Source organism: Nannobrachium achirus (assembly GCF_963921795.1).
Source record: "Nannobrachium achirus genome assembly, chromosome: 16".
In the NCBI taxonomy this organism is placed as follows: Eukaryota; Metazoa; Chordata; class Actinopteri; order Myctophiformes; family Myctophidae; genus Nannobrachium; species Nannobrachium achirus.
This window is the reverse complement of record NC_137823.1, coordinates 20844688-20871602: the sequence shown is the minus strand read 5'-3', so window position 1 is coordinate 20871602 and position 26915 is coordinate 20844688. Positions and strand designations below refer to the sequence as shown.

The window sequence follows — 26915 nt, the reverse complement described above, 5'->3', positions numbered from 1 at the left end:
GTCTGTCTGTCTGTCTGTCTGTCTGTCTGTCTGTCTGTCTGTCTGTCTGTCTGTCTGTCTGTCTGTCTGTCTGTCTGTCTGTCTGTCTGTCTGTCTGTCTGTCTGTCTGTCTGTCTGTCTGTCTGTCTGTCTGTCTGTCTGTCTGTCTGTCTGTCTGTCTGTCTGTCTGTCTGTCTGTCTGTCTGTCTGTCTGTCTGTCTGTCTGTCTGTCTGTCTGTCTGTCTGTCTGTCTGTCTGTCTGTCTGTCTGTCTGTCTGTCTGTCTGTCTGTCTGTCTGTCTGTCTGTCTGTCTGTCTGTCTGTCTGTCTGTCTGTCTGTCTGTCTGTCTGTCTGTCTGTCTGTCTGTCTGTCTGTCTGTCTGTCTGTCTGTCTGTCTGTCTGTCTGTCTGTCTGTCTGTCTGTCTGTCTGTCTGTCTGTCTGTCTGTCTGTCTGTCTGTCTGTCTGTCTGTCTGTCTGTCTGTCTGTCTGTCTGTCTGTCTGTCTGTCTGTCTGTCTGTCTGTCTGTCTGTCTGTCTGTCTGTCTGTCTGTCTGTCTGTCTGTCTGTCTGTCTGTCTGTCTGTCTGTCTGTCTGTCTGTCTGTCTGTCTGTCTGTCTGTCTGTCTGTCTGTCTGTCTGTCTGTCTGTCTGTCTGTCTGTCTGTCTGTCTGTCTGTCTGTCTGTCTGTCTGTCTGTCTGTCTGTCTGTCTGTCTGTCTGTCTGTCTGTCTGTCTGTCTGTCTGTCTGTCTGTCTGTCTGTCTGTCTGTCTGTCTGTCTGTCTGTCTGTCTGTCTGTCTGTCTGTCTGTCTGTCTGTCTGTCTGTCTGTCTGTCTGTCTGTCTGTCTGTCTGTCTGTCTGTCTGTCTGTCTGTCTGTCTGTCTGTCTGTCTGTCTGTCTGTCTGTCTGTCTGTCTGTCTGTCTGTCTGTCTGTCTGTCTGTCTGTCTGTCTGTCTGTCTGTCTGTCTGTCTGTCTGTCTGTCTGTCTGTCTGTCTGTCTGTCTGTCTGTCTGTCTGTCTGTCTGTCTGTCCGGATGGACGGGTAACGTAACGCCTGACACTGTGGTTCCCCTGACACATCACTGTGACATCACAGGTGACATCACAGTGACGTCATATACTCAAGAGCAGGGATCTCCACATATGGGCATAAACAGGTGACATCACAGTGATGTCAGATACTCAGAGCAGGGATCTCCATAGTCCATATAAGGACATAAAATGGATTCTGTTTGGGATCTCAATATACTGTATGGGCATAAAAGGGATTCAATGTATCCTAGATCAGTGGTTCTCAACCTTTTCAGGCCACGACCCCCAACATAATCATATTTCAACCGGGGACCCCCCACCCTGCACAAGCACTTGGAATTGTAGGAGTTGGCTTTACATTTAGTTTTACTCGATCTATTCCATTGTGAAAATAGCCGATCTACATGCTTGCTCACAACGCCTCGCAACAACGCCTCGCGTTGCGAGGCGTTGTGAGCATGCAGATCTGCTATTTTCACAATTTCTGCTTCTAATATTTGACAGTTTTACCAATGTTTGACCAGAGGTACTAAAAAGGTCTTTAAAGTCCTTAAATTGTCACTTTAGAAATGTGCAGATATCCTGTATACACTTATGTTTGTCTGTATTCTTTAGTGAGAAAACAATATTAACATTTAGCTAAACATCTGGGGACCCCCCAAAATAATTTGGAGACCCCCTTAGGGGTCCCGACCCACAGGTTGAGAACCACTGTCCTAGATGGTGCCCTGTTAGGAGAACCACACTAACAGAATCCATATATGGCCAAGAGAGATGGCTTTAGGGCGAGGTCTCTTTTCGCCCTTAGGTGTCTTAATGGTGTAAAACTATGATGTTATCCTTCATGGTACTTTTTGTCCAGGGACCCTCATGGCTTATCTAGGGGGTTCCATTCTGGGAGTGTACAAATGGAACCGGCCTTAAGGTTCACATTTGCACACGTGAAGTCCACATAGATTATACCTCTGACAGTGTGATAAACCGCTCCTGGAAACGGTTCCAAATGTGACAACAACGATACTTCAATGTTGGATCCGGTTCTGAATGCCAACCCTATAGGCACGGCTATAATGTAGATCTGGGTTTAATTGCCATTGCTTTTTTTGCACACACACACACACACACACACACACACACACACACACACACACACACACACACACACACACACACACACACACACACACACACACACACACACACACACACACACACACACACACACACACACACACACACACACACACACACACACACACACACAAGCTCTTCCATTTAAACTTTACTGCTGCCTGTGGAGGGTGTATAGTGGGTGTTGCCGTAGTAACTACAACATCCTGCCGCGGCCTGTGGCTGACAGCTTTGGCTTTATGACAGAGAGTAGACAGACACAGGGAGGAAGGGAAGGAGGGTTAGGAGGAGGACCCCTCTGAAAGACAGTGGGAAGGAAGGAGGGTTAGGGGGAGGACCCCTCTGAAAGACAGTGGGAAGGAAGGAGGGTTAGGGGGAGGACCCCTCTGAAAGACAGTGGGAAGGAAGGAGGGTTAGGGGGAGGACCCCTCTGAAAGACAGTGGGAAGGCGAAGGACTCCACTGAAAGGTAGAGGGAAGGAGGAGGATCCCACTGAAAGGTTAGGGAGTAGGGATGGGACGACATGGACATGTCACCATTTCACCATCACCATTATTGTGTCCAAAGAAATCGCGATTTACGATACCACGATAATCAAAATATCCCCAACATATATTTTCCTGGGGCGGAAACATTTGCCAAAATGACTTGCATCACTGACTGACATGTCACATAAAAAAAATCATCATCGCCCAAATTTGGAGATGACATCACAGACTGGCCTGGACACGGAACACCATATATGGGAACAAAAGAGAGCCCGACAGATAAGAGATAAGATATCTCCATATAATGTATGGGCATGAAAGGGACACCTGTCTCTACCAGTGACATCATAGGTAGGCGAATGCACATGGGACCAACATGGAAACAACGGAAGCCCTCAGGGTATGTTGCGTCATCCTTTGAGCATAACCACTGACTGTACCACCTGTACTGTACACACACCTGCTAATAAAGCATCCAATCTATTTAATATATAACACAATGTTCGAACAACAACAACAACAATCGAACAAGTATTCGACAGAATAATCACTGAAGCATATCAACTGCAACCGTAAAATGAAGTGTAAAAACACAAAAAGTCAAAAACAAAAACACCTCACAACCCCAAATACTCTTGGGGGAGGGGCTGCAGTTGCCGCGGCAATGTGGTTCATAGACGACAAACAACAAATCCCTATGGTCACCAGAGATTAGCACAGCAACAACACCACAGATTAGCAGGCTAGCGCAGAGCAGCAGAGATGACAATAGAGATTATATTACTAGCAGGGGTTGACACTAAGGTCTCAGAGGCACTTGCCCGTCGGGCAAGTACAGGTTATGTTCTACTAGCCCAAAGGTCATGCCCACTTGCTCGAGAAGTAAATCGTCCATTATGAAATGATAGGCAAGATTTTAATTACCGCTCAATTTAACACTTATTTCTTTACAAAATGTCATACCTCAATACCTCCAATTCCAAATACCAAATACCTACACTACATAGCTATGATTGAATATGTCTGTGGTTTCACACATTTTATTTAATATTTTTAGCAACAGTAAAAACATTGCATTATAGGTAAACAGTGCTGCGATGTTACATTCCACAGACCAGAAGACAGCCCTCTGGCCACGTTCAGGTGTTTAGACAGATATCTGGTGTTGTGTTTATTGGCGGTTGCGTCCCCTCTCAAATGAGCAACCTGAAAGCAAAATTCACCTGCCTGGGGAAAGCCTTGGTGTCAATGCCTGTACCAGCATGTCCTATAGCAGTGGTTCTCAAACTTTTACATTTCAAGGTCTTCCCGTAAATATCGCCCGGCGTTTACTGGTGGAGCGCAATCCCCGATGATCCAAGCGAGAAAGCCTGCGTCAACAGCTGTCCGCTTTATGGTGGTCTCTGAATTAAAACTAAGTTCAGGAGATCCACCGGTATTGTAATTGTATAGCAGATGTGAAGTCCACACACACACCAGCTCTGACAGCTAGTGTGATGTGTGATAGACCAGTTCCGGATGCAGTTCCAAAAATGTGATGGAACCGATTCCTGGTTCCTCATAATCCTCAGGGACCCTCTGAGTTACTCGACGGGGTTCTAAATGGGTTTCTTTACATCAGGGGTCTTCAACAGGGGGTCAGGGACCCCTAGGGGGTACTCAGAATCATTACAGGGAGTCCGCCAAATCTTTGTGTGATAGGAACTTGTTTTTTTCCCCCGTTCTTATATTAACCACTTGAACCCTAGTGTCCACGGTCCATATTCTAAGAACTTTAGCCAAAAATAGCAGATCACAGCGCCTTGCGCTGCGAGGCGCTGTGAGCTTGTAGATCGGCTATTTTCGGCAAAGAGCTTTGGAGGGGGAAGAGCAGACTACAGAGTGAAAGGTCAAGTTTATTGACCGTTCAAGTGGTTAAATATCTGAAAACACACATTAACATGAATCCAAAATACACAGTTGATCATGCTGTCAAACAATGAAACTATGGAATCGATTAACGGGTTGTGGGGGTCCCTGCTTCATCTCTCTCTCAACTAAGGGGTCCTTGGCCTGAAAACGTTGAAGACCCCTGCTTTACATGTATAAGAACTCTCTCCCTCATGCACAGTCACGGATCGACTCAGGTCTTTTGTGTTTGTGTCCCATGTGTTTGTTGCTTCCTTGTCTAGTAGTTTATCTTATGTATTGTCACACTATGCTGCTGCAACACCTTAATGTCCCTTCGGGGATTAATAAAGTATATCTCATCTCATCGTTGGATCCGGTTCCCAAGTATCCCAACCCTCGGCATATACTATCAAACTACAGCCGCTACACAAATATATTGTCGTTGTCGGGTGGAAACCTTGTATCTCCAAGTTTCAAATGTGTACTTTCTTTCGCAAGTAAAGCCCTGCTTCATCATACAAGGCCGTCGCACAAAAGTAGTGAAATCAGCAGATCTACACAACGCCTCGCACCGTGCTTGTAGATCGGCTGTTTTCACTAGTTTAAATCATTTTTAAAATGATAAATGCAAAACAAACGGTTTTGGACATACAAGGTTTTCACCTGAAAACGACGATATAGACCACCACACCTCTCCTCTGATCACACTGCACAGCGTGTGCACGTACACACACACACACACACACACTAACAACGTAAAGCATCTCACAGCTGTTGTATCCATGTGTTGTGTGTGTGTGTGTTATTGAGTGTGCAGAGAGAGAGAGAGAGAGAGAGAGAGAGAGTTGGAGAGGGAGAATAAGTGGGAAGCATTAAATGTTATTATGTCGAAAACCTCATCCAGGGGTGTGGGCGGAGTGTGCGTCTGTGTGTGCGTGTGTCTGTCTTGGACGATTTGCATTAGTTGCAGGAAACCAGCTGTTTTCTTCTAGTTCCGAGTAACTCCCTCTCACCTCCATAGCACGCGCGCGCGCACACACACACACACACACACACACACGCACACGCACGCACGCACGCACACGCAGCAATGATATCATAATCATAACCCGAACCCACCCACCCTCACTCACTCAGGATGGGATGGGATGGGATGTGGTGGATATTAAGTGAACATTGTGAACTTTATTTTAATACTTTTTAATGGTAAAATATTCATAAATAAAAAACATAGAACTTAACCACTTTGACTTTCACTTGAAATAATTTCAAAAATAGCAAAAATGGACGCTCACAGTCACGACGCAACACAACACTTGTGTGACAAAGGAGGACATTAATTTACATTGAAAAATGGAGATACAAGGTTTCTGCCTGACGGACTGCGATGCATTTCATCAGCAAATGTGTTTTTTTGACTGTAATGTGACCTCAAACACACGCACGTGCACACACACACACACACACACACATCCATGGTGTACGTTGCTAATCCACGCTGTTCTCTTGCACAGAATCCGGCCATCTGTCACGGCATGACTCATGCTTACTATACATTAAAAGAAAAACGCTAACGCATATGAAAGAGATGGAGAACAAAAACACACTCATGGGTCCGCTTTTTGCACTCTGTTAAATTAAAACACCTGGGAGGAAGAAACTGACTGAAGGTGAAAAAAGAGGTAAATACAGAGGAGAAACAGAGACGGTTCGGGTCGTTACGTAAGGTTTTATCTTTGTGTAAAAGCACACGTTGGGTTTGGTGGCGTTGCAAATCGCCAACATCCCTGCTGTCCCTTATATGCGGCTATCTATCTTCTCACACTGAAAGTATAAGGATTACATGCAGGATTATCTCTCCATCTCTCATTTTCCATCCCTCGCCCTCTCTTCGCCAGTGTGGCCGGATTTTGAGAGAGGAATAAAGCAACCCGGTCTATGAAAAACAAGCCACATGCGAGCCCTTTAAACCTATAACATTTAAATGCATTGGCTTTTTGAAAATAGACGAGCTACAAGCTCAAAACTTGCCCTGATGCGTTGTGACCGTGTCGATTTTTTTTTTTATATATTTTTTGGGGGCTTTTTCTGCCTTTATTGATAGGTTACAGTAGGCTGACAGGAAACGGGGAGAGAGATGGTGGGTGACATGCAGCAAAGGTCGTCAGGATCGGGACTCAAACCTGCAACGCTGCAATGGCTGGATTACGTACCAGGCTAGGTGCCTGGACCACACCTTGTGGCCCAGGCCTAGATCAGCTATTTTTCTTTATAATAAAAGCAACCATACAGTTTAGAAACGACCCCCAAAAAAACGCAACCACCAATATTTACATGCAACTTTACAGAAAAAAAATCACACCCGTGTGAAGTGGAGCTGTGTGTGTGTGTGTGTGTGTGTGTGTGTGTGTGTGTGTGTGTGTGTGTGTGTGTGTGTGTGTGTAGATCATGTGTACCGATTTTTGTGACATTTGAAGAAAATATGTAGGAAAAGGAGCAAAAAGTGTGTTTTGGAGAAAATTCAAGATGGCGGAAAATCTATCCTGGCGCAAATGGGCGTGGCCTATATGGGGAGATGCGTCTTGACCCAAGGAATCCAGGGAAAAAAGAATTTTAATTTTCCGATCTACGGTTCAAGAGTTACGGGGCAAAACGTAAAGTGGGCCGTTATAGCGCCACCATGAGGCCGAGTGATGTAATTATTTTTCGATTCATTCTTAAAATCATTATGAATCTCCTCTCCGAGGTTTGAAACTGTAGCTCCTATGGTTTACGAGAGAAAAATACTTGAAAGTGATTTCTTGCATTGTCCCATTATAAGTCAATGGGGACAATTAAGCGTCGTTTTTTGCCGATTACGTCGGCATGGTAAGGCGGATCGGAACGAAAGGTAATAGAACACCATTCCCGGCCGAGCCGCACATTTTGATGTATATATTGCGCGAGTGGCGTAAATGGTGCGGCACTAGTTACGCGCCGAAGTCAGGCTGAGTCAGGCTACATACACACACACACACAGACACACAGACACACAGACCCACACAGCCACGTATAGGGAGCCTGTGTTTCACACAGCTCCAAAAAGCAAGTCCAAAGCCGCTTATAATAAGCAGACAAGGCAACACTGTATCTCACTCTCCCGCTCTCCTTTTCTATCCCTCTCTCTCTCCCTCCGTCTCCATCCCTTACCCTCACGTTCTCTCACCCTCTTCCTCTCATTCTCTCTCTTACTCCCTTCTTTCTCCCCCCAACCTCTCTCTCTCTCTCTCTCCCTCTCTTCCTCTCAAAATGCCTCGCATTCAAAAATGCATTGCAGACAAGCGGAGCTTCTTTTTTTTTAAGGACAATTTATGCCACAGTAATCCAAAACAACAACTGGGTGTTGGTTATATAACTCTGTATCTCTCTCTGCCTCAGTGGTTTGAGCTGTCCACAGCAATGGACGTTCAAAAAACAAAGTAGGCAAGAATGTATGCACTCAATGATAGCAGTGCTGTCTGTGTTGGTCTGATTTAGTGTTGAGTTTTTGTATTCATTCTGAGGTCATATTTGAACTGGGGAACAGACCACCCCCCACCCTGATAAGCACTTGGAATTGTAGCAGTTGCATGCATCATCCTACATGAGGCATTACATTTCGTTTCAGTCTGTTCCACTGATAATTGTGGAAATAATAATAATCTACTACATTATTATCAAAGATATTATCTTCAAGCTCACGTTGCGAGCTTGTAGATCGACAAAGCCGGATGCACCACGGTGGATTTGAACCCACAACCCTCGTTTTACCACTGAGCCACCCGAGCGCCCACATCAACATGATGCCATCTGTGTCACTTTACATTTTAACCTCTTTAACCATTATTAAAAGAAGCGGCTTGGACTCCTCATGCATAGAAGGAAGCATGAGCTCAGTCCGTTGCTCTCCCCAGGTTGGCAGAGGGAGTGTAGTGCCCAGGATTACATTAGACGATTGGCACTGGGTGAAAAAAAAATGGGTTACAAAAATCGTGGGATACATTTTTAAAGAAGGACATTGTGTGCTTGTAGATCTGCTATTTTCACTAGTTTTGTGCGACAGTCTTGTGTGATGAAGCAGGGCTTTACTTTACGAAAAAACTTGCAAAGCTGGAACTTGGAGATACGAGGTTCTTGCCTGACAGTGAGGATATGTTAATATGTATACTGTACATATACTGTACATAGCGACAAGAACCCCAGAAGCGGTTCCCGTCCTGAAAGTTATTGTTACAAAAAGGGGTTCCCATCCTCAATGGGAGAAACACTCTCTGGGCCTGGCAGAACGCTTTCGAGATTTTGGAATGGGCCCTAGGAAAGCATGGGAACCAGTGTTCTCTACGTGTGCTTCATCATCGCACATTGCTACACAAATGCTCAACAAAACGTAGATTCAGTTCTGAAAGTGACAAGTTCAAGTCCTTCTGTTCGATAATTACTATCATTACATTCCACGCCTCTCTCCCACTTACTCGCTCACTCTCTCCCCCTCCCCCTCCCTCTCTTCCATTTTGTGTGAGAATAAAGGGTCAGCTCATAACTACTATTGTTAACTGCTAACTCCTCTATTCATCGATTAGGGCAGCGAGCCGCGAAGCTTGTGTGTGTGTGTGTGTGTGTGTGTGTGTGTGTGTGTGTGTGAGAGAGATAGATAGAGTGTAGGAGAGATGGAGAGAGTGTGTTGCAGTGGGGGTAGCATGCACATGAACATGAGTAGATACTCTGTGTGTGTGTGTGTGTGTGTGTGTGTGTGTGTGTGTGTGTGTGTGTGTGTGTGTGTGTGTGTGTGTGTGTGTGTGTGTGTGTGTGCGCGTGCGTGCGTGTCAGAGACAAATAGAAGTAGGTGAAATCGCACACGGGCCCACATGGACACCTCCGTGCACAGGTGGGTGTGGCGTTGCCGTGACAACATGCCTCCCATCAATGGGTATAAACAACAGGTGGTGTTCTTTTGAGGTTGCTGTCTTTTTTTCTTCTTGGCCACAACGTATCAACCGTATCATTAACCCACAGAACTACAATGTTCAGCACTACACTGGTTCTCAACCTGTGGTTCGGGACCCCAAAACTATTTTGGGGCTCGAAAAATTTGAATATTGCGTTTCATTTTCTTGAAACTTTATAATATTTATTTATAATATAGAAATGTCAACCTTCTGAAGTCAGCGTCGCTTCAAGTCCAGTGGGAAGTTTTTCCACAGTCAATAGATTTGGGGTGCTATAGGGCATCTGCAATGCTTTTTTGATCTGTAAATTACAATAGAAAATACCTCATGCACTTTAACGCCGCCCCCCCTCCCCCTTTACTCTTCTGGAAATCACAAAAACAATGTTGTTCCTTTACACCTTGAAACTTGAGATGTGACAATTAAGTTGAGTATGATGCCGTTTTATAAAGGTTTGAAAAGGTGTTTGAACAGCCAAATCTGACCCACGCCCAAGTTGTGATGTTAAGGGTGGAGAAAGTCCACCCTGTTAAACTCTCCAACACTCCCTATAAACAAATAAAAGGATATTTATATCAGCCACGCTTATCATTTAACCGTGCCGCATTTAACCGAGAGGACTTAACCAAGAGGATCCAAACATGTGGTTAAACAGCAAGTATAGGGGCGGAGATAAATATTGTTGAGACGATACAATGTCTCCACGATATGCCTTACATATTGTGATAAAATGAGGGAGCCTTATAAAAATGCTGCTGAATTGTTAACTTAACACATTGACCGCCATTTTAACATACCTCCGTACTCCCACCTGCCATTCGTCTCCATAGACTTCCATGTAATTGGGTGTGCACAGATCATGCACACCCATGCCTAGATAATGCACCACGTGTGTCCACATTGCTCACAGCTTTCAAACAAAAAAATCCGAATGGAAATCCGTTCAGGCATTCATGAGATAACAGCCACTATGTTTAACAAAGATGGCTGCCAAAATGGCTGCCATGCTTGAAAGATGGGGTTGCTATGGGGGTTAAACATGCAATTTCGCGATTGCTATCATGCCTACTCCATTTTTTGGGGTCCAAAATTTTTTTTGAAAAAAAAAGTTTTTTGAATTTTTTTTTTTTTTTTAAATTCTCGGGACTATCGGGCCTGGCGGGGAAAGACATTGGAATAATCTCGGGACTATCGGGCCTGGCAGGGAATGAGTTAATACAGAGATTAATTGCAGAATTTAATTTAAACCTGCATGTTGATCTAATTCAGTAGTTCTCAAACCTTAGAATGTCAAGGACTCCCCTTAACTCTGACAGTTACATACTTGTTGTAAGGGTCAATTTAGACCTCCCAAAAGGAACCCAGAGAGTCCCTGGACCCCAATTTGAGGACCACTGGTCCAAGTGGTCTGTTTCTAATTTTTCCTTTAGTTTTTGTTACCTTATAGGTGGCTGTACTATTAAGTAACTTGAAAAATAACCATGAAAAAGAATCGTGATAAGATCGTGTATCGTGATACAGCTCGGAAAAATATGGCGATATTGTATTTTTCCATATCACCCACCCCTATAATATAGTTATTTTCAATCTGTCCTAAATGGAAACGGATATTCTCTCAAGTTTTCCTTGTGACATTACTGTGTAGATTTACACATTTACGTGATATGACATAACTGTAAGGTGTGATAAAGTAACTTTAATTCAGGGGTGCCGTGGATGAAATCAAATTAAAAGGGGTGACTTGAGACAAAAAGGTTTGAGAACCACTGATGTACCTTTTGAAGTAGAGTCCATGGAATTACATGAAAGAAAAGCTCAACTGATAGTGCTGCTTAGATAACGGACCGGTATTAAAATATAGAAAGTTGTCCTTTATTTGTAAGAAATGTAAAAAAAATCTACCTCGACGCATTGTGAAAGAAAACCGATATCGTCATCCTAATGCGATATTGTCGTTTCGATATTGATAGGCATTTATTTGGACCATCACTTGGATGTTATTACATCACTTGGATGTAATAACTTTAATATTAAAAAAACAAAAGTGCAGCCTCAATAACATGCCGACTTCATCTCCAGCAGGAAATTGCATAACGCTACAATGTTTGTCTGCCAGGTCTAGAGGACTGGTGGTGAGAATATATAGCACACGTGCACGCACACACGCACGCACACACACACAAGATAGGAGGACACAAGCAGCCCCTCCCCCACCATACCGCAGTGTCATCGTGACAGTGATTCAGGGCAATGACCTCTGAACCCAAACCAGGAGACAGGAAGTGTCCATGATGAAACAATTTCCTTGCCCGCTCTTCTCTCTTTTCCTCTGCTACTGAATTCTGTCTGTCTGTCTGTCCGTCTGTCCCTCCCCCCTCTCTCAGTTCAAGGTTCAAGGTGGTCTTTATTGATAATATGTCTTGGGTTCAGGTACATATAAGGAGTAAACCTCTCGCAATTATTACATAATAATCGTCTAATAGCAATTATTTGACATGATCGCAATTATTGTCATAATCGTTATAATCGTTTCCATATAAAGTTTGTATATTTTCAAATATTTTCAAAAATAGTGGAAATAGCAGATCTACAAGTTCACAAGTTTTGAGCTTGTAGATCGGCTTGAAATGACCTAATGGCTTGAAATGAGGTATTGGTCTATGTGTCAAATAAATTAACGGACACACTATGCATGTACGTAGCGCATGCAAAAAAAGCAGTCCATCTGTAAGCATGTGTGGTTATTTCAATAAAACCATTGTTGGAAAATGGAAATAAGGCATTTATTTTCTTTATTCTATGTGTACAGTGCAGTGTGCATATGTTATTCATTATCTGGTTAGGCAGGCAGTGGACCTAAAGCAGAAAAAACATTAAAAACTAATGCAATTGTTTTTACTAATATCGTGAGTAACATTGATATTGAGGAGGTATTCAACCACGCTATCGAATATTCAAGGTTTTCCTGATATCACCCAGCCTTAATACACACAACAAAAAGTTACAAAAAGGAGGAGTGGGAATTGTTACTAAGAGAACAGTTGAAGGTGCCGTACGTGAAGTTCCTCCTTTGTTCAGTCGTTCGTTCTCTCCCTTTCTCGTCTGTGACATTGGGCTCTACTGCCATTGTCTGTCCGTCCGTCTCTGTCATAAGGTCGCAGTACATTCTAAAAATACACTGACCGTTGCTCAAATGTACATAAAAACAGGAAGTGGGTCCGCTACTACGCAGTCAAATTCAAAACAGCAATGTTGTTGTGGGTCTCTCTCTTACTCACTCTGCTGAGGGTGATGTCTGGGTCTCTGTCTCATTTAACACTAGAGTTCATTGATTGAGCAATGAGCGTGTGGAAAACTGTCTGAGCAGAGAGAATGATCCAGGGATGGGACGATATGAAAATGTCATATCACGATTATTGTGACAAAATAAATCACGATTTACGATATTATCGTGATAATCAAAATCCATTATCCTGGGGTGGACATTTGCCAAAAAATAGCAGATCTACAAGCTCGTGAAGCGTTGTGAGCTTGTAGATCGGCTATTTTTTGGCAAAGACATTTGATAGAGTGAAAAAAGACAAGTATGCATATTATGTATATTATAAGTACCTTTTAGCAATTATAGAGGGTTTAAGTGGTACCGGATATGCAGCTCTGCAAATAAAAGGTGAATTGATCCCAGTGCATAACGGAGGACAATATCACGATGAATTAAATCTTCACGATACGATTATTGTGAGTGTTTTTTATCGCGATAAACGATAATATCGCATATCGTCCCATCCCTAGAATGATCCTGAGAATTCCTGAGAATGAGATTTTTTTTTAGCCTCTCTCTCTTATGTCTGGTGCATTTACAGATTAGGTTCCTTATTTTAGATGTATTTTTGGTCTTTGATGCTTTTATTGATACGACAGTACTGACTGACAGGAGGGATGGACGAGAGAGATGGGAAGTGACACGCAAAACAAAGGTCGTCGGATCGGGGATTCGAACCTGCGACACGCTGTCAGGCTGGCATTGCAGCCTAGGGATGCAAGGACACACACACACACGCACACACACACACGCACACACACACACACACACACGGGCCGTTGTTGCGCAATTAATCGAAAATAATCTGAAATCAGGATCTTACGTTTCACAATAATTTGATGTCATCATGAAACTAAGTTGCACCTTGCTCTCATCTGCTCGACACTATTTAAAGCATAAAATAGTGAAAAATAGCAGATATACAAGCTCATAGGTCTGCTATTTTTGAAAAAGCGTTAACATTTGAGCTAGTCTTTGAATATTTTGGACCCGATTCTATAAATGTCTTCTAAATGCTTCTTCTAAAACCAGTGGTTCTCAGACTTTTTCATGTCAAGGACCTCAAAATGATATGTATTTGGACCATAGACTGTATAAAATATATGGACAAAGCGAAGCCATTGGTTTCTATGCAGCGCAAATGACACAATATGGGTCCTTGGCATGGGTGTTGCCATCATAGATTGTAAAGGCACCAAAGGATGCTATTGGCTGCCAACGGTCACATGCAACCGCAGGGATACATGGGAGAATGTGGTCGGAGCCTCCCGAAATACAGCACACGAAGAAGAACACAGCCGGCTGGTATCAGTTTAGTTGGCCACGCCCCCCACAACTTTCATTTATTTTAAAATAAAACGCATATGATGGTGATTGAAAGGCAATTTTTAACTAGCGATAGGAACCATAAAGTATTCATGAAAATGTTAATTAAGGTTAGAACACGAAAGGGGAAAATGAATGGGATCCAATGGAGAACAATTCTTTTTGCGATCGGCCGGGGGGGAAAACAGCGCAACTAGCGGCCAATCATAGGAAGTTTTACTTCCGTATTGGAGTCATTTGCCCCTGATTTGGACGCGTGGTGTTTCTGCCTGACTGCTACCATAAGCAAAATCATTTGACAGTTTTAGTCATAATCGTGCAGCAGCCCCACAAAAAGTAATAATTGTGCCGATTGTGCTTTCGTGCTGCCTCAGCCCACCTCTTTGAAAAGGTATTGGCAGGGTGGGTGGGACCCTGCTGCGCTTGGTGCCGGTGGGAGAATGAGGGGAGAGAGACCCTCTGCTGATTAATCTGTTTTTAACCACGCTCGGCCACGAGCCAACACCACAGGCCCACATTCTCTCTCCTCCATCTCTCTCTCTCTCTCTCCCTCATCCCTCTCTCCCTCATCCCTCTCTCCCTCCCTCTCATTTATTCTAGCAGGACCAGGCCACTAGCTGATAGCAATCGCTTTCCTCCCGTCTCTTTCTCCCTCGCTCTCCCTTCATCTTCCCACACACACACATCATCACCGTCAAGTGGAAACCTTTTATATCCAAAACCATTACTTTTCAGAAAATGGGAGGAGTAAAACAAATAAAGAACCAGTGTTATTTAGTCACAAAAGCTCTTGTTAATACTTTTCGTTGGTTCAGCATAAATGTATAAAACCCACAGGAAAGAAACGCAAATATAGCAGATCCACAAGCTTGTAGATTAAAGGCATTTTTTTGCTACTTTTGTGCGACTCCGACTGTCATCGTACTTATGACGAAGCAGGGCACCAATTAACGAAAAGAAAAAACGTGAAAAGTTGAAATATAATGGAGATACAAGGTTTCTGCAGCCCCACAGCAACGATATCCCCCTCGCTGTCCCTTTCCCCACCCCCCCCCCCCCACCTCTCTCTGTAATAAGCAGAACATTGCATTAGAGTTTCCATTCATACAGTGTACATGCCTCTCTGAGCTGAATGCGTGTGAATGCAGCGTCCTGCGGCGCAGACACGCTGCGCTGCATTGAGAGCCAAAGGGTACACGTCGGTCACAGCGGCACTGTAACATTAATATGGACCTCTATTAAAACCATTCAGAACGGGTAACACATTATTGTGTATCGTTATTTTATGCTTTAACTATTGAAAAACAGCAGATATACAAGCTCACAGCGCGGCACCGAGTGTCGCGCTGCAAGCTTGTAGATCTGCTATTTTTGAAAAATCATGAAAATTTGAATTTTGACCTGATTCTATAAGTGTCTTTGAAAAACCTATGTTTCTATGTCAGCAATCTGGCCAGCCATCGTCAAAGAAAAGGTCCTTTTCACTTCAACTGGAGCTCAGTTAGTCTGTTCTTGAGAGACTACTACTATGTCAGTGGTTCTCAAACCTTTTCAGGTGAAGGACCCCCAAAATGATATGTATTTGGCCACGGACCCCCATCTCAAAATATTTAGTTCCAGGGACCACCCAGAAGCAAAATCTGAGTTAAAAACGTTCGCTTTGAAAATACATATATTCAAAGATTTGCACACATTTTCATGACTTTTTAAAAATAGCAGATCTACAAGCTTGCAGCGCGGCACTCGGTGCCGCGCTGTGAGCTTGTATATCTGCTATTTTTCACTGGTTAAAGCATTCAATAATTCTAGGCCTAAATGGGTTAAGAAAGCCATTGTCCCCACAAAAAAGTCACCGCAAAGCAGCCATGAAAAGTAGCTATCCGGGTGGGGCATTTAGACACCTGTGTCCCACACATAAAAAAACAAACACAGATTGTAGTGGATAGCCTTTGGAATTTTTGTGGGAAAACAAAAACAACAGAACATTGTTTAAAGTAGATTCTCACTTATAATGACAAGCCCAAAGGGGAAAACCAGTGGCCTTGTGGTTAGTGTGTCTGCCCCGAGATTGGAGGGTTCAATGCCCTGCTGGCCGGGTCATACTAAAGACTATAAAAAGAATGTTGCCCACATGTTTGGCACTCAGCAATCAAGGGTTAGACTGGGGGCAGGTCCCTGTGACATAATAACATCACGGCCAGAGGGTGCACTTGAACATCATGGCTGGGCGGTGTGCCGTCTTGTACATCAAGCACCCATACAGTACATATAGCCCTGAAACATGACGGTCGCTGCACGACCGGCATGGGACCAGGTTTACATGGGTTTGCACAAGTGACTTCTTAAAGGGGAAGACCACCCATTTTCAATATTGAAATATGTCATTAATATACCTTAGAGGAGTTGTGTGGAAATAGAAAAAAAGTCCCCCCCCCTTCTGTGTTGCCTAGAACTGGAGGATTGATTTTGGGGTTTGTATTGTAAAGTATAATGTGTGATGTCATCAAGTTGTAATTTACAATACAAACCCAAAACTCAATCCTCCAGTTCTAGGGAACACAGAAGGGGGGGAACTTTTTTTCTATTTCCACACAACTCCTCTAAGGTATATTAATGACACAGTTCAATATTGAAAATGGGTGGTCTTCCCCTTTAAGCCTACACAAACTACACAAACATTCAGATTTCACAAGCAAAGTGCCTTATAAAGTCGCACACCTGTCTAAATACTGGCCGGCATTCTATAATTAACCAGGTCCTCCGTGTTCTTTAATAAGAATCCTTTTTATCCAATAATTTTCTGTTTTCCATTTCCATTTTTGCAAGGCCACGCCCACATCTCAGTGTTCAATAGATGGGGTCGCTCATGGCTCGCTCATGGCTCGGGCACCGTTGGTTCCCATGGCTAATTAGTTGGTTACATGCCCAAAGTAGGGATGCCAGGTCAGGGTAACATGGTTAGGGATGGGATGAAGATGTTTTTAATCATGATAAAAAAAAAAACATTCACAATAATCGTTTCGCAGAGAGATTCATTTATCGGGGAAATTGTCCTCTGGGCATCATACACTATGATGAATTCGCTTTTGTTGCGATGCAAATTAACTTTGCCACTCAAACCCTCTGTTTGAGTCAAACAGACCCATGAGGAGCTTATTTCACTCTACAAAAACGGATTCACCAAACTTGGCATCATGGCAGATCTACAATCCGCTGGCTACTTTTGGCGAACGTTGCTTTAATAACAAAAGGGGCATTTTTTGATTATTGTGATAATATCGCTTTTTTCGCCAGAGTAATCGTGACGTGTGAGTAAGTAGGTAAGAGAGGCAAGTATCAGCCAGGGTATCAGCCAATGCAATGCTAGACCCCTGGGAGATGGAATGCTGAGGTGGAGCGCAACACCTACTATCAGCTGCCAGTACATAACGCATAACCTGTGCCCAAGCCGTGCTACTCATGCGCTGAAATGGTGGTGCCGTCGATCAAACCCATCTGGTCGAAAGGCGAGTGCTATACCGACTGAGCTTCGTCCCATCCCTAAACAACATGGACAACTTTAGTTGGGTGCTGTTAAGTAAGACTCTGGGACTGTGACCCCGCCACTGCCGTCATGGAAGAATGTTGGTTTCATGTCCTGATGCTGGTGATGTGCAGTGAAGACACATGACCCTCATGCGGCCAGAGCATTACATCTAAAGCAACAACAGTACACTCATGAATCAATATGACAACTAAACAACATTTATTTTTAGTAGCCAATCCCCCTGTGGCGAATTCTACTAGTGTCCACATAATGCTCTTTGCTCTTTTTTCCTCCTGTCTGAAATAAATGACCACTTGCAAAATAACCCCTTAAACGCTACATCGCCTGTCAGATAGAGACCTCGTATGTCCAAAACTCTGGATTCAGACTGAACTTCTAAAGTGGCAAAAGTAGCAGAACCCCAACTTAAAAGCTCAAAATGCATCGCTTTGCGCAGAATTTCGAGCTTGTGGTTTAGCTACTTTTTCATGCGTTTGTGTGGCACTGTAGCATCAAGCAGGGGGTTCATTTAATAAAAAGAACACAAAATGTTACGATATGGAGATAAGAGGGTTCTTCCCGACTGTACAAAAACTCACAACAACGCGTTGCAAAATGTAGAGGAGAGAGTGCTCTCAAGCCTCAACCCCAGTATTACACACTCTGGGTCTGGGAACGGGACAGAGAGAGAGTGTATGTGGGTTATTATCTGTGTGTGGGTTGTCCAGTCCTGACCCCGTCTCTTCAACAGGAACTGTCACATCAACTCACACACGGATGTTCCCATAGCCTTTCCGAATGGTTAGGCAATCTCTCCTTCTCTCTCCCCCCCTCTCTCTCATATACAGTACACACCCTCTCTCTCTCTCCCACCATGTCCCTCTCTGTCACTCTCACTCAGTCTCTCTGCCCCCAATCTCTCTCTCTCTGTCTCTTCCTCAATCTCTTTCCTACCAAACCTCCTTTCATCCCCTCTCTCTCTCTCTCTCTCTCTCTCCCCATCTTTCCTCCGCCTCTACCTCTCAAGGTGACAGAGATTTTAGGGGCCGAAGGGGACAGACTCAGGTATAATGAACTTGTCACATTGTCAGTTTTTGAAGCGGTGAAAACCGCTTCCAATGAGTGGCTTTGTGTCCCACGCCCATATATGGTCATTTCAGTCCAGAATGAACAGTTTTTTCAACAAAAAAAAAAAGTGTGTTTAATGTCCATATATGGTCATCTCAGTCCAGAATGAACAGGCTTTTTCAAAAACACAATGTATGTCACCTCATGTCCATATATGGTCACTCCAGTCCAGAATGAACAGGTTTTTTCTGTCCCGTACGTCCAGAATATCAGTCCAGAATGAATAGACTTTTTCAAAAAGCAAAATGTGTGTCTCATGTCCATATATGGCCATTTCAGTTCAGAATGAATAGGATGTATCTGTCCTGTACGTCCAGAATATGTGTGTAGTGTCCCTCCCGGTCTGATGAATGGATACTTTGAGGATTGGTCAAGCTTCACATGATAATTTGGCCCTCCATTCTTTATATATTCATTCAGAATATATAAAGAATGTAGAATTCAGAATATATAAAGAAAGAATAGATCACAGAGTCCATAACTGTATAGATGTATAGATCACAGAGTTCATAACTCTAGAACACATAGAATAAAAGTTCACCGCTTCACTTCGAACCGAGGTTTGATTTTTTTTTTAAGAGAGAAAAAGGTCAAACAGCAACAGCGGACCTATCCAGCGATTCCATTGAAGTCCTGCTAAAATAGGGCCACAGATGAAGTGCAACTAGTCCATAGATCACATCTTTGACACTGGCTCGACAACAGAAACGCTGAAAACAACATGACAACGATGTCCATCATGTTAAATATCATGGGGGATGGCAAATGATGAGGTGCCATGAAAATATGTTTTCGTGGAAGCCAAGTAAAGAGTAAAGACAGACATGCATCGGATAAGTAGAATCTGATACAAGGCTTTTTAATGGTCCTTATTTTTATAATCACAATCATACTGCAGAAGTTATACAGGTAAATAACAGCGTTATGGTATCAGCAATTTAACGCTTATTCATAACAACAATGCATAGAATTCAGGCACTGACACTACGGCTTGCCCACCTGCCCCCGGCAGGTAAATAAGACTTTCGGGCAGGTGAAGTTGGCTTTCAGGACCGGGTAAGTGCTCATTTGAGAGGGGACGCAACTGTCTACACAACACAACATGAGAACTCAACACAACATGAGATATCTGTCAAAACACCTGAACGTGGCCAGCGCGCTCTGTCTGGTCTGGTCTGTGGAATAAGAGCACTGTTAATATAATGTGCTGTTTTTACTGTTGCTACACACTTGCTACAATAACAAGTGTGAAACCATAGACATATTCAATCATAGCTATGTAGGTATTTGGCATTTGGAGGTACTGAGGTATGACATTTTATCCCACAGCCCCAGAAAGTAAAGAAATAGGTGAGCGGTAAATTGAGCGGTAATTAAAATCTTATCTATCATCTTATAATAGACAATTTACTTTTCGGGCAAGTGGGCATGACCTTTGGGCAAGTAGAACATGACCTGTACTTGCCCGACTGGCAAGTGCCTCCGAGACCTTAGTGTCAACCGCTGGACTTGCCCCCAAAAGCACCGAAAACATCTTCAAGCCAGCCAGCCTACTAGTATTGCTGCTATATAGTGGCGTGTGTGTGTATATGTAACACAATAATCCTGGGTTAAATTCCCAACGAGATAGAAAAACAAACTTTGTCCCCAAAGCCGCCCCCTCCTCTCTCACTGGCTCTCGAGCCATGACACAGTTGACATTACTTCTGTCATGCATGCATGCAGGCAAGAGGTTTTCTCATTGAACTAGATCAGTGGTTCCCAAACTTTTTTAGCTCGAGACCCGAAAGAGAAATTAGACGTTTCCCCCCGGGGCCCAAACTAGTGAAAACCGCAGATCTACAAGCTCACAACACAGGCGGCTATTTTCACTACTTCTTTGACATTTGTTTTCTAATTTATGGAATTTCTTTGATTTTTCTTTTATTTATTAATTAGTTTACTTAGAAAAGACATTGCATTTGCTTCAAAATGTAGCAAACAAAAATTAGGGACCCATAAAAAAAAACTAATGGCTCCCGACCCAGTGCTTGGGAAACAGTGAACTAGATAACGTTAAAAAAAAGAAGAAAAAATAAAAATGTTATCCACAACTTTCCAACGTCCAATGTGTGCGGCAGCTTCCAGCGTCGCAGCCGAGTGTGATCTACAAGCTCACAACGGTTGCATCTGCGACGTGAGCTTGTATGTCAGCTTCTCCGGAAGTGTACCACAGATAATGCTACAGTAAATTCTCGCGGAAACAGGTGGAAAAACTTAATCACAAGAGGTATATCATCATAACTGGTTTGGAGACAAAAGCTTACAGTATATTGACCATATTCAAATCACAAGGCAGCCATTTTACAACATAATACATGGAGGGAGGGAGGGAGGGGGGGGCTTACTACCCTGTCAGTAGCATGACAGCCAGCCATGCTTAGAAAAAGAAGAGAAAGCCCCACGCATCCGCTTGGGCTTAGCGTGGCGTTTAGCTCTACAACCTCGCACACCAGAGGCTCTCCCAATTAAAGCTTCTCATTAGCGAAGGGCCTGACAGCGAGCCAACTCTACCAGAATTCCCACTGTTCTACAACATCCTGTTATGCTGCCGCTACTGCCAAAAATAGCAGATTTACAAGCTCACAAATGTGGTACGACGGAACCCAGAGCTGCTGCTGGGTGTAGAGGGTTGTTGGCGTATCCAACATTTTGAGGAGCTGGAATCGGTTCCATCACATTTTCCCATTTCGAAACGGGTCCCCATCCGGAATCAATGGGGGTAAATTTACTCAAATCTAATTTTTGTCTTAGGAATGTGACAAAACCCAAAAAATATTATTGAACTCTACTCTCCATGGCATGAGTAATCAATAGAAAAAAAGTCATTTTGGGGGTGAACTACTCCTTTAAGTCCAGGATGCTGAGTGATACTGTATGCTTGGATTAAAGCAAAATGAGATGTGTCAAGACTGAAAATGTTTGTATGACCAAGTCAATTTGTGAAAGACGCCCTCCACACACTAATGTAACATGATGATGTTTTAGTAGTATTGCTCTTACTGCTAAGTGCCAACCAGGTGAAGAAATCACAGATTGAGGCCTCAACCTTTGCTTTTATTATAAAATATCCCAGACGATTAAGAGTTTATGAAATACGCTTCTGAACATGTTGCTAGTTTGACCACTTCAAATGCTCCATTGTTAAATAATGATAGAAAACTGCCGATCTTCAAGCTCTCAATCATGTGTTGAGAGCTATTTTCGATGCATAACAAGCTTTCATAGAAGTCATGCTGGTGGCTTCTAAGTTCTATGGAATCCAAACGACGTCGCGGCGACTGAGCACTTTAATCCATGTGTATGTGAACGGACTAGCAGGCCACACACACACACACACACACACACACACACACACACACACACACACACACACACACACACACACACACACACACACACACACACACACACACACACACACACACACACACACACACACACACACACACACACACACACACACACACACACACACACACACACACACACACACACACACACACACACACACGGTTAGATATGAAGGGTGCCGTTTGTTAATACCCCTCCCTTGGCCCATGGCCAGCTGCCCTGATATTAGGGTGTCTGGCTCAGTGTCTGTCTGATGCGTTCCAGCGAGTCTTTAATACTGCATTCCACCCAATTCCAAAGCACACAAACATGCCGTCGCACAGTCAGACAGACGTGCATGGAGACAGCAAAGTGGGAAGAGATGCTGGCCAATGACGAAAATGCATTTAGTTTGGGAGTGGGGAGGAAAGGGAGACTGATTTTATTACGCTTTAATGAGGATAATGCAATATTAATGTCAGGCCCAGTGGCGGGAGAAGTAAACAGATTGTTTTACTCGAGTAAAAGCAGTAAAGATACCACGGTATAAGAAATACTCTTATGTAAAAGGCCTGTTCTTATTTAAGAAGAGTCGAGTAAAATAGTGAAAGAGTATAACGGTAACTCTGTACTTTTTCAAACTTTAAATAAAGTATCCAATCAATCTATCAATGTCAAAATCCTTCGGAAAGTCAAAGTATAAAACAAAGCTTAAGTGGTTAATGTACATTTTGTACTAATAATCTAAACGTATAATCCAACACTTCATACTTCTACACCACTAACACCTCAGAGGGAAATGTTCTACTTTTCACTCCACTACAATTACTTGACAGCTTTAGTTACAAGTTACTTTGTAGAAGAAGTAACTGCACTGTGCTTAAGGTACAGTAATTGAGCAAAAGGTACTTGATGTGTGAAGAAGCTGACTTGCTGTGCATCACAGCATAAATTCTCGAGGCCCGCTTTCTGCCCAGTTGACAGCACAGGTGTCAACAGCTACTACAGTTAAGTTGTCGGTCTGCTCGACTCGCTGCCTTTCTGCACGTCTGCAAACTGGTTGAGCCTCTCGCCATCTGTCAAGCCATGATGGCTCCTATGGATGGATTTGAACGGGGTCGGCACTCGGCAGCACAAATAACACTCACACACACAGATCCCTTGGAGAGACCTAGATATGGTCTCTTATAAACAATATACCCTAGCTCTTTTTTCCTGATAATCCTCTAAATCTCAGAATGTGTTTTTTTTCCTGCCGTCAACCAAGTATCAAGGTCACTCTCGGGACAAAAACAAAAATACACAACGTTATTTATGATAAAAATGAATTATTATTTGAGCACTGGTCCGAGCTACCGTTTCCTCACATTTTCAACCACGTATGATGATAGGCCTTCCCAATTTGAATCAAATTTAAAACCAGTGTCAAATTACAGAAATATTTTAAGTTATACATTTGGTGCCAATAGTTACAATGGATGTAATATTAAAAGTATCTTGTCCTTTGGCAGGAAACAACAAGTCAGCCACCTTTTGTATTTTACTACAACCATCTTATCTGTGATAACAAAGAGTTGCTCGGAAGTGGCCATGAATCAAACAAACAACTCTTACTTCACTTCCCCACACAACATTTTTGCAAGAAATACTAGGCCAAACAGTCTAGTTGCTTATCATACTTTAAACTAAAGTGTCTCTTCCACACACTGTAGCTCGTGTGTGAGTAAAATTTAAGTATCATACCACAAAATAAAACCACACACATTCCATGTTAGGTTTGGCTTCCAACCAACAGCCCGATGTAGCAAGCAAGGCAGACAGCACGTTTTCAGACAAAAACAAACAACAGCCGAACCATCTGGTGTTGCAGCTAAGAAGACAACCCCCAAGAGAAATGCATGCTTTGGTGCAGATCACAAGCATCAATCATAAAAAAAAAAATTACATTTATGACGATCATTCATGATTCAACCATCCTTTAGTACCATGGTTCTCAATGTGGATTCCAGGGGACTCTGTGGGTTCCCTTTAGGGTGGTCTAAATTGACCCATAGAAGTCTGTAACTCTGACAGCGTACAAATGGAGCCAAATGAACCTTGACGGGTCCATTTGGTTCCATTTGTACACTGTCAGTGTTAAGGGGAAACACTTACAGGCACACATGACGCAGTGCTTTTCAAAGTGGGGGTTTAGGGGGGACCCCCAGAGGTCCTTAACCCATTCAGGCCGGGAACACATATTGCTGTTTGGGAGGGGCTTACAGTACATGTACAGTATGTAGCAACATATTTGTTTTGTAGGCTAATTTCTGATTTAGCCCTAAGGTTAGGCCTAAATGGGTTGTTAATTGAGGGGAGGTTTCCATTCCAAATGAGTTCTTCTAAACACTATCAAAATCCATGATTTGACCACTTTAACCCTTGTTATTTCTACTTCGGCTATTTAAAAAGAAAAAAGTGCTTCTCATATAGGCAGGGTCCCCCACACCCCCAATTTGGGGGGTCTTTCCTTGACGTAGAAATGTTTGAGAAGGACTGCATTTATAAGAAGGCCATCATTCATCACACAATATTCTTTTCAACCATCCACAGGGACAACATGAAACAAACGGATGGATGTCTGTGTCTACTGTCTATCTATCGACTGGAACAACAACAGCGTGAGTACAGGAGTCTCTTAGTCCAGTGCTTCTCAAAATGGGGTCCGGGGACCCCCAGGGGTCCTTGAGGGAGTTCCAGGGGGTCCCCAGCTAAAATATAGTTAGGAACCAAATGGACCCTTATTGGTCTGTGACAGAGAGGGTCCAGTTGAACACTCTCAAGAGTTAAATTAACATTGAGTTTACAATATAAATTGGGGTCTCAGAGATAGAAAAGCCATTAAATGGGGGTCCATAGCCTAAAATGCATGTCAAACTGGGGGACCATGACATTAAAATAGCTGAGAATCAATGCCAGAGCCGTAAAAATCTTCTCTTATGGGGGTCCCTGGCATTATCTTTTCAAATGGGGGGGTCCGTGAGCTAATAAGTGTCAATGTGGGGGTCCTTGACAAGAAAAAGGTTGAGAACCACTGCCTTTAGTCCACTGGACAGTGGACTGGACAAGTCAGTTTGTGGACTGGACAAGTCAGTTTGAAAGAAACACACGTGGAAGAGAGAGCTATTCTTCGACGAGATTCCTGCTTTAAATCTACTAAAACAACAAAACACGCCAAACCAATGAACCGAAACCACGCCAAGAAACGTTGGAAACACGATGTAAATCATGATAAATATGAGATGATGATGATGATGATGATGATGATGAGAGAGAGATGCGAGGCGCCATGAAATATGTTTTCATGGAAGGTATAAGGTAAGAAAAGAAGACCCGCATCGGATACATAGCGGATTGTGATATAAATAAGAAGCATTTAATGTTATATGGTCCCGTTTTTTCATACTACCAACGTTACACAGTTATATTACGTTTATTGCTAACCGAGAATGAATTGAATTGCCCGCAAAAAGCAGCGAAAACATCTGCATTCTGCAACAAGCCTTGCTGCTTGTTGTGGTGTAGTAGTGTATGTAACACGACAATCACGTGGTTTTTAAAGGGGTTAAAAATGTAAGTCTTTACCTGGGTTGGAATCCCCGACGAAGATAGAAAAACAAACGTTAATGTCCCCAAAACAACGTGTCCTCAAATAGTCTCGTCTTCGTTGTCTGTCCCCCTTCAAAAACTGTCCCCTCCTCTCTCTCCACGACAAAATAACGTGTGTGTGTATGTGTGTGTCCACAAATCTCACATCCACTGAAGAGGTGGGACGTTCGCGAACGATTCGAGTATTTTGAACGGCTCTTTGAAATGAACGGTGGGTGTGGGATCCTGTTCGCATATTGGGAGTTTTGATTGATTGATTGAAGAATGTATTAGAAGTTTACAGCAGAACAAAGTACACTTTCATGACAGAACAAATCACTCGTACAAGGTCAACTAAAAGGAGATCCTAGAAAGCCGAGGCTTATTTCCACAGGAACCACACTTTCCTATCTCATATAACATTTAAAGACAGACGGATAGAACATAGTATACTAGTACTTTATCTAGGATAATATCAATTTCAAAAGCAGAAAAAGCATAACATCAAAGTCGTTCCTTTTTATTTTTTATTGTATTAAATTTCTATGGGGGGGGGGGGGATAAATTATTGACTTAAGTCAAAGTATCAATACTGCAATGTAGGGGAAAAAAAGTCTGGAATTCAAAATGTACGTTGAGTAAAAGTACAACGGTAAAAAAAATGTAGGCCTACTAATAGTAGAACATAGACCGGCTACTCATGATGCAGAATGTCCCATTTCACAGGTTTTCCATTGAGTAAAATGTAGAAAAATCTTTTGAAAGTAGCTGATCTACAAGCTCACAATGTGTCACGTTGCGAGTCTGCGACGCTTGGGCATTTGGACTTCCATAAATTGTGAGCTTGTAGATCGGCTATTTTTCAAATGGGGAAATGTATAGGGTTGAAGTGTAATTACTAATTATAATCAAAAATCTACAAAGTAAACTACTAGGCCTACTAGTAACTAAAATGAGCCAGTCTTTTTAACGGCTCTTTGAAAGGAACGGAGCCCAGAGATCCGGCTCACTTCAAAGAGCCATAAATCCCATATGCTCCCTCTCTAAAGCCCTGATTTAAACTCTGTCCGTACGACGGCGTCGCGCACCAGGAAAACAGACGCTCTACAAGCCCTCAGGAATGACGGGGGGCG

General features: G+C 43.1%; 1 protein-coding gene across 3 annotated transcripts in view; it reads right to left on the bottom strand.

The window, feature by feature from the left end:
• The window catches only part of epb41l2 (erythrocyte membrane protein band 4.1 like 2), a 152575-nt gene extending 126671 nt beyond the window's left edge, over positions 1-25904 (bottom strand). For all 3 annotated transcript variants that reach the window (XM_080745240.1, XM_080745241.1, XM_080745242.1), the window contains exon 1: positions 25780-25904. The gene's annotated coding sequence lies outside the window, so the exon portion shown is untranslated. The remainder of the gene's footprint in view (positions 1-25779) is intronic.
• Between the last annotated feature and the right edge of the window lie 1011 nt (positions 25905-26915).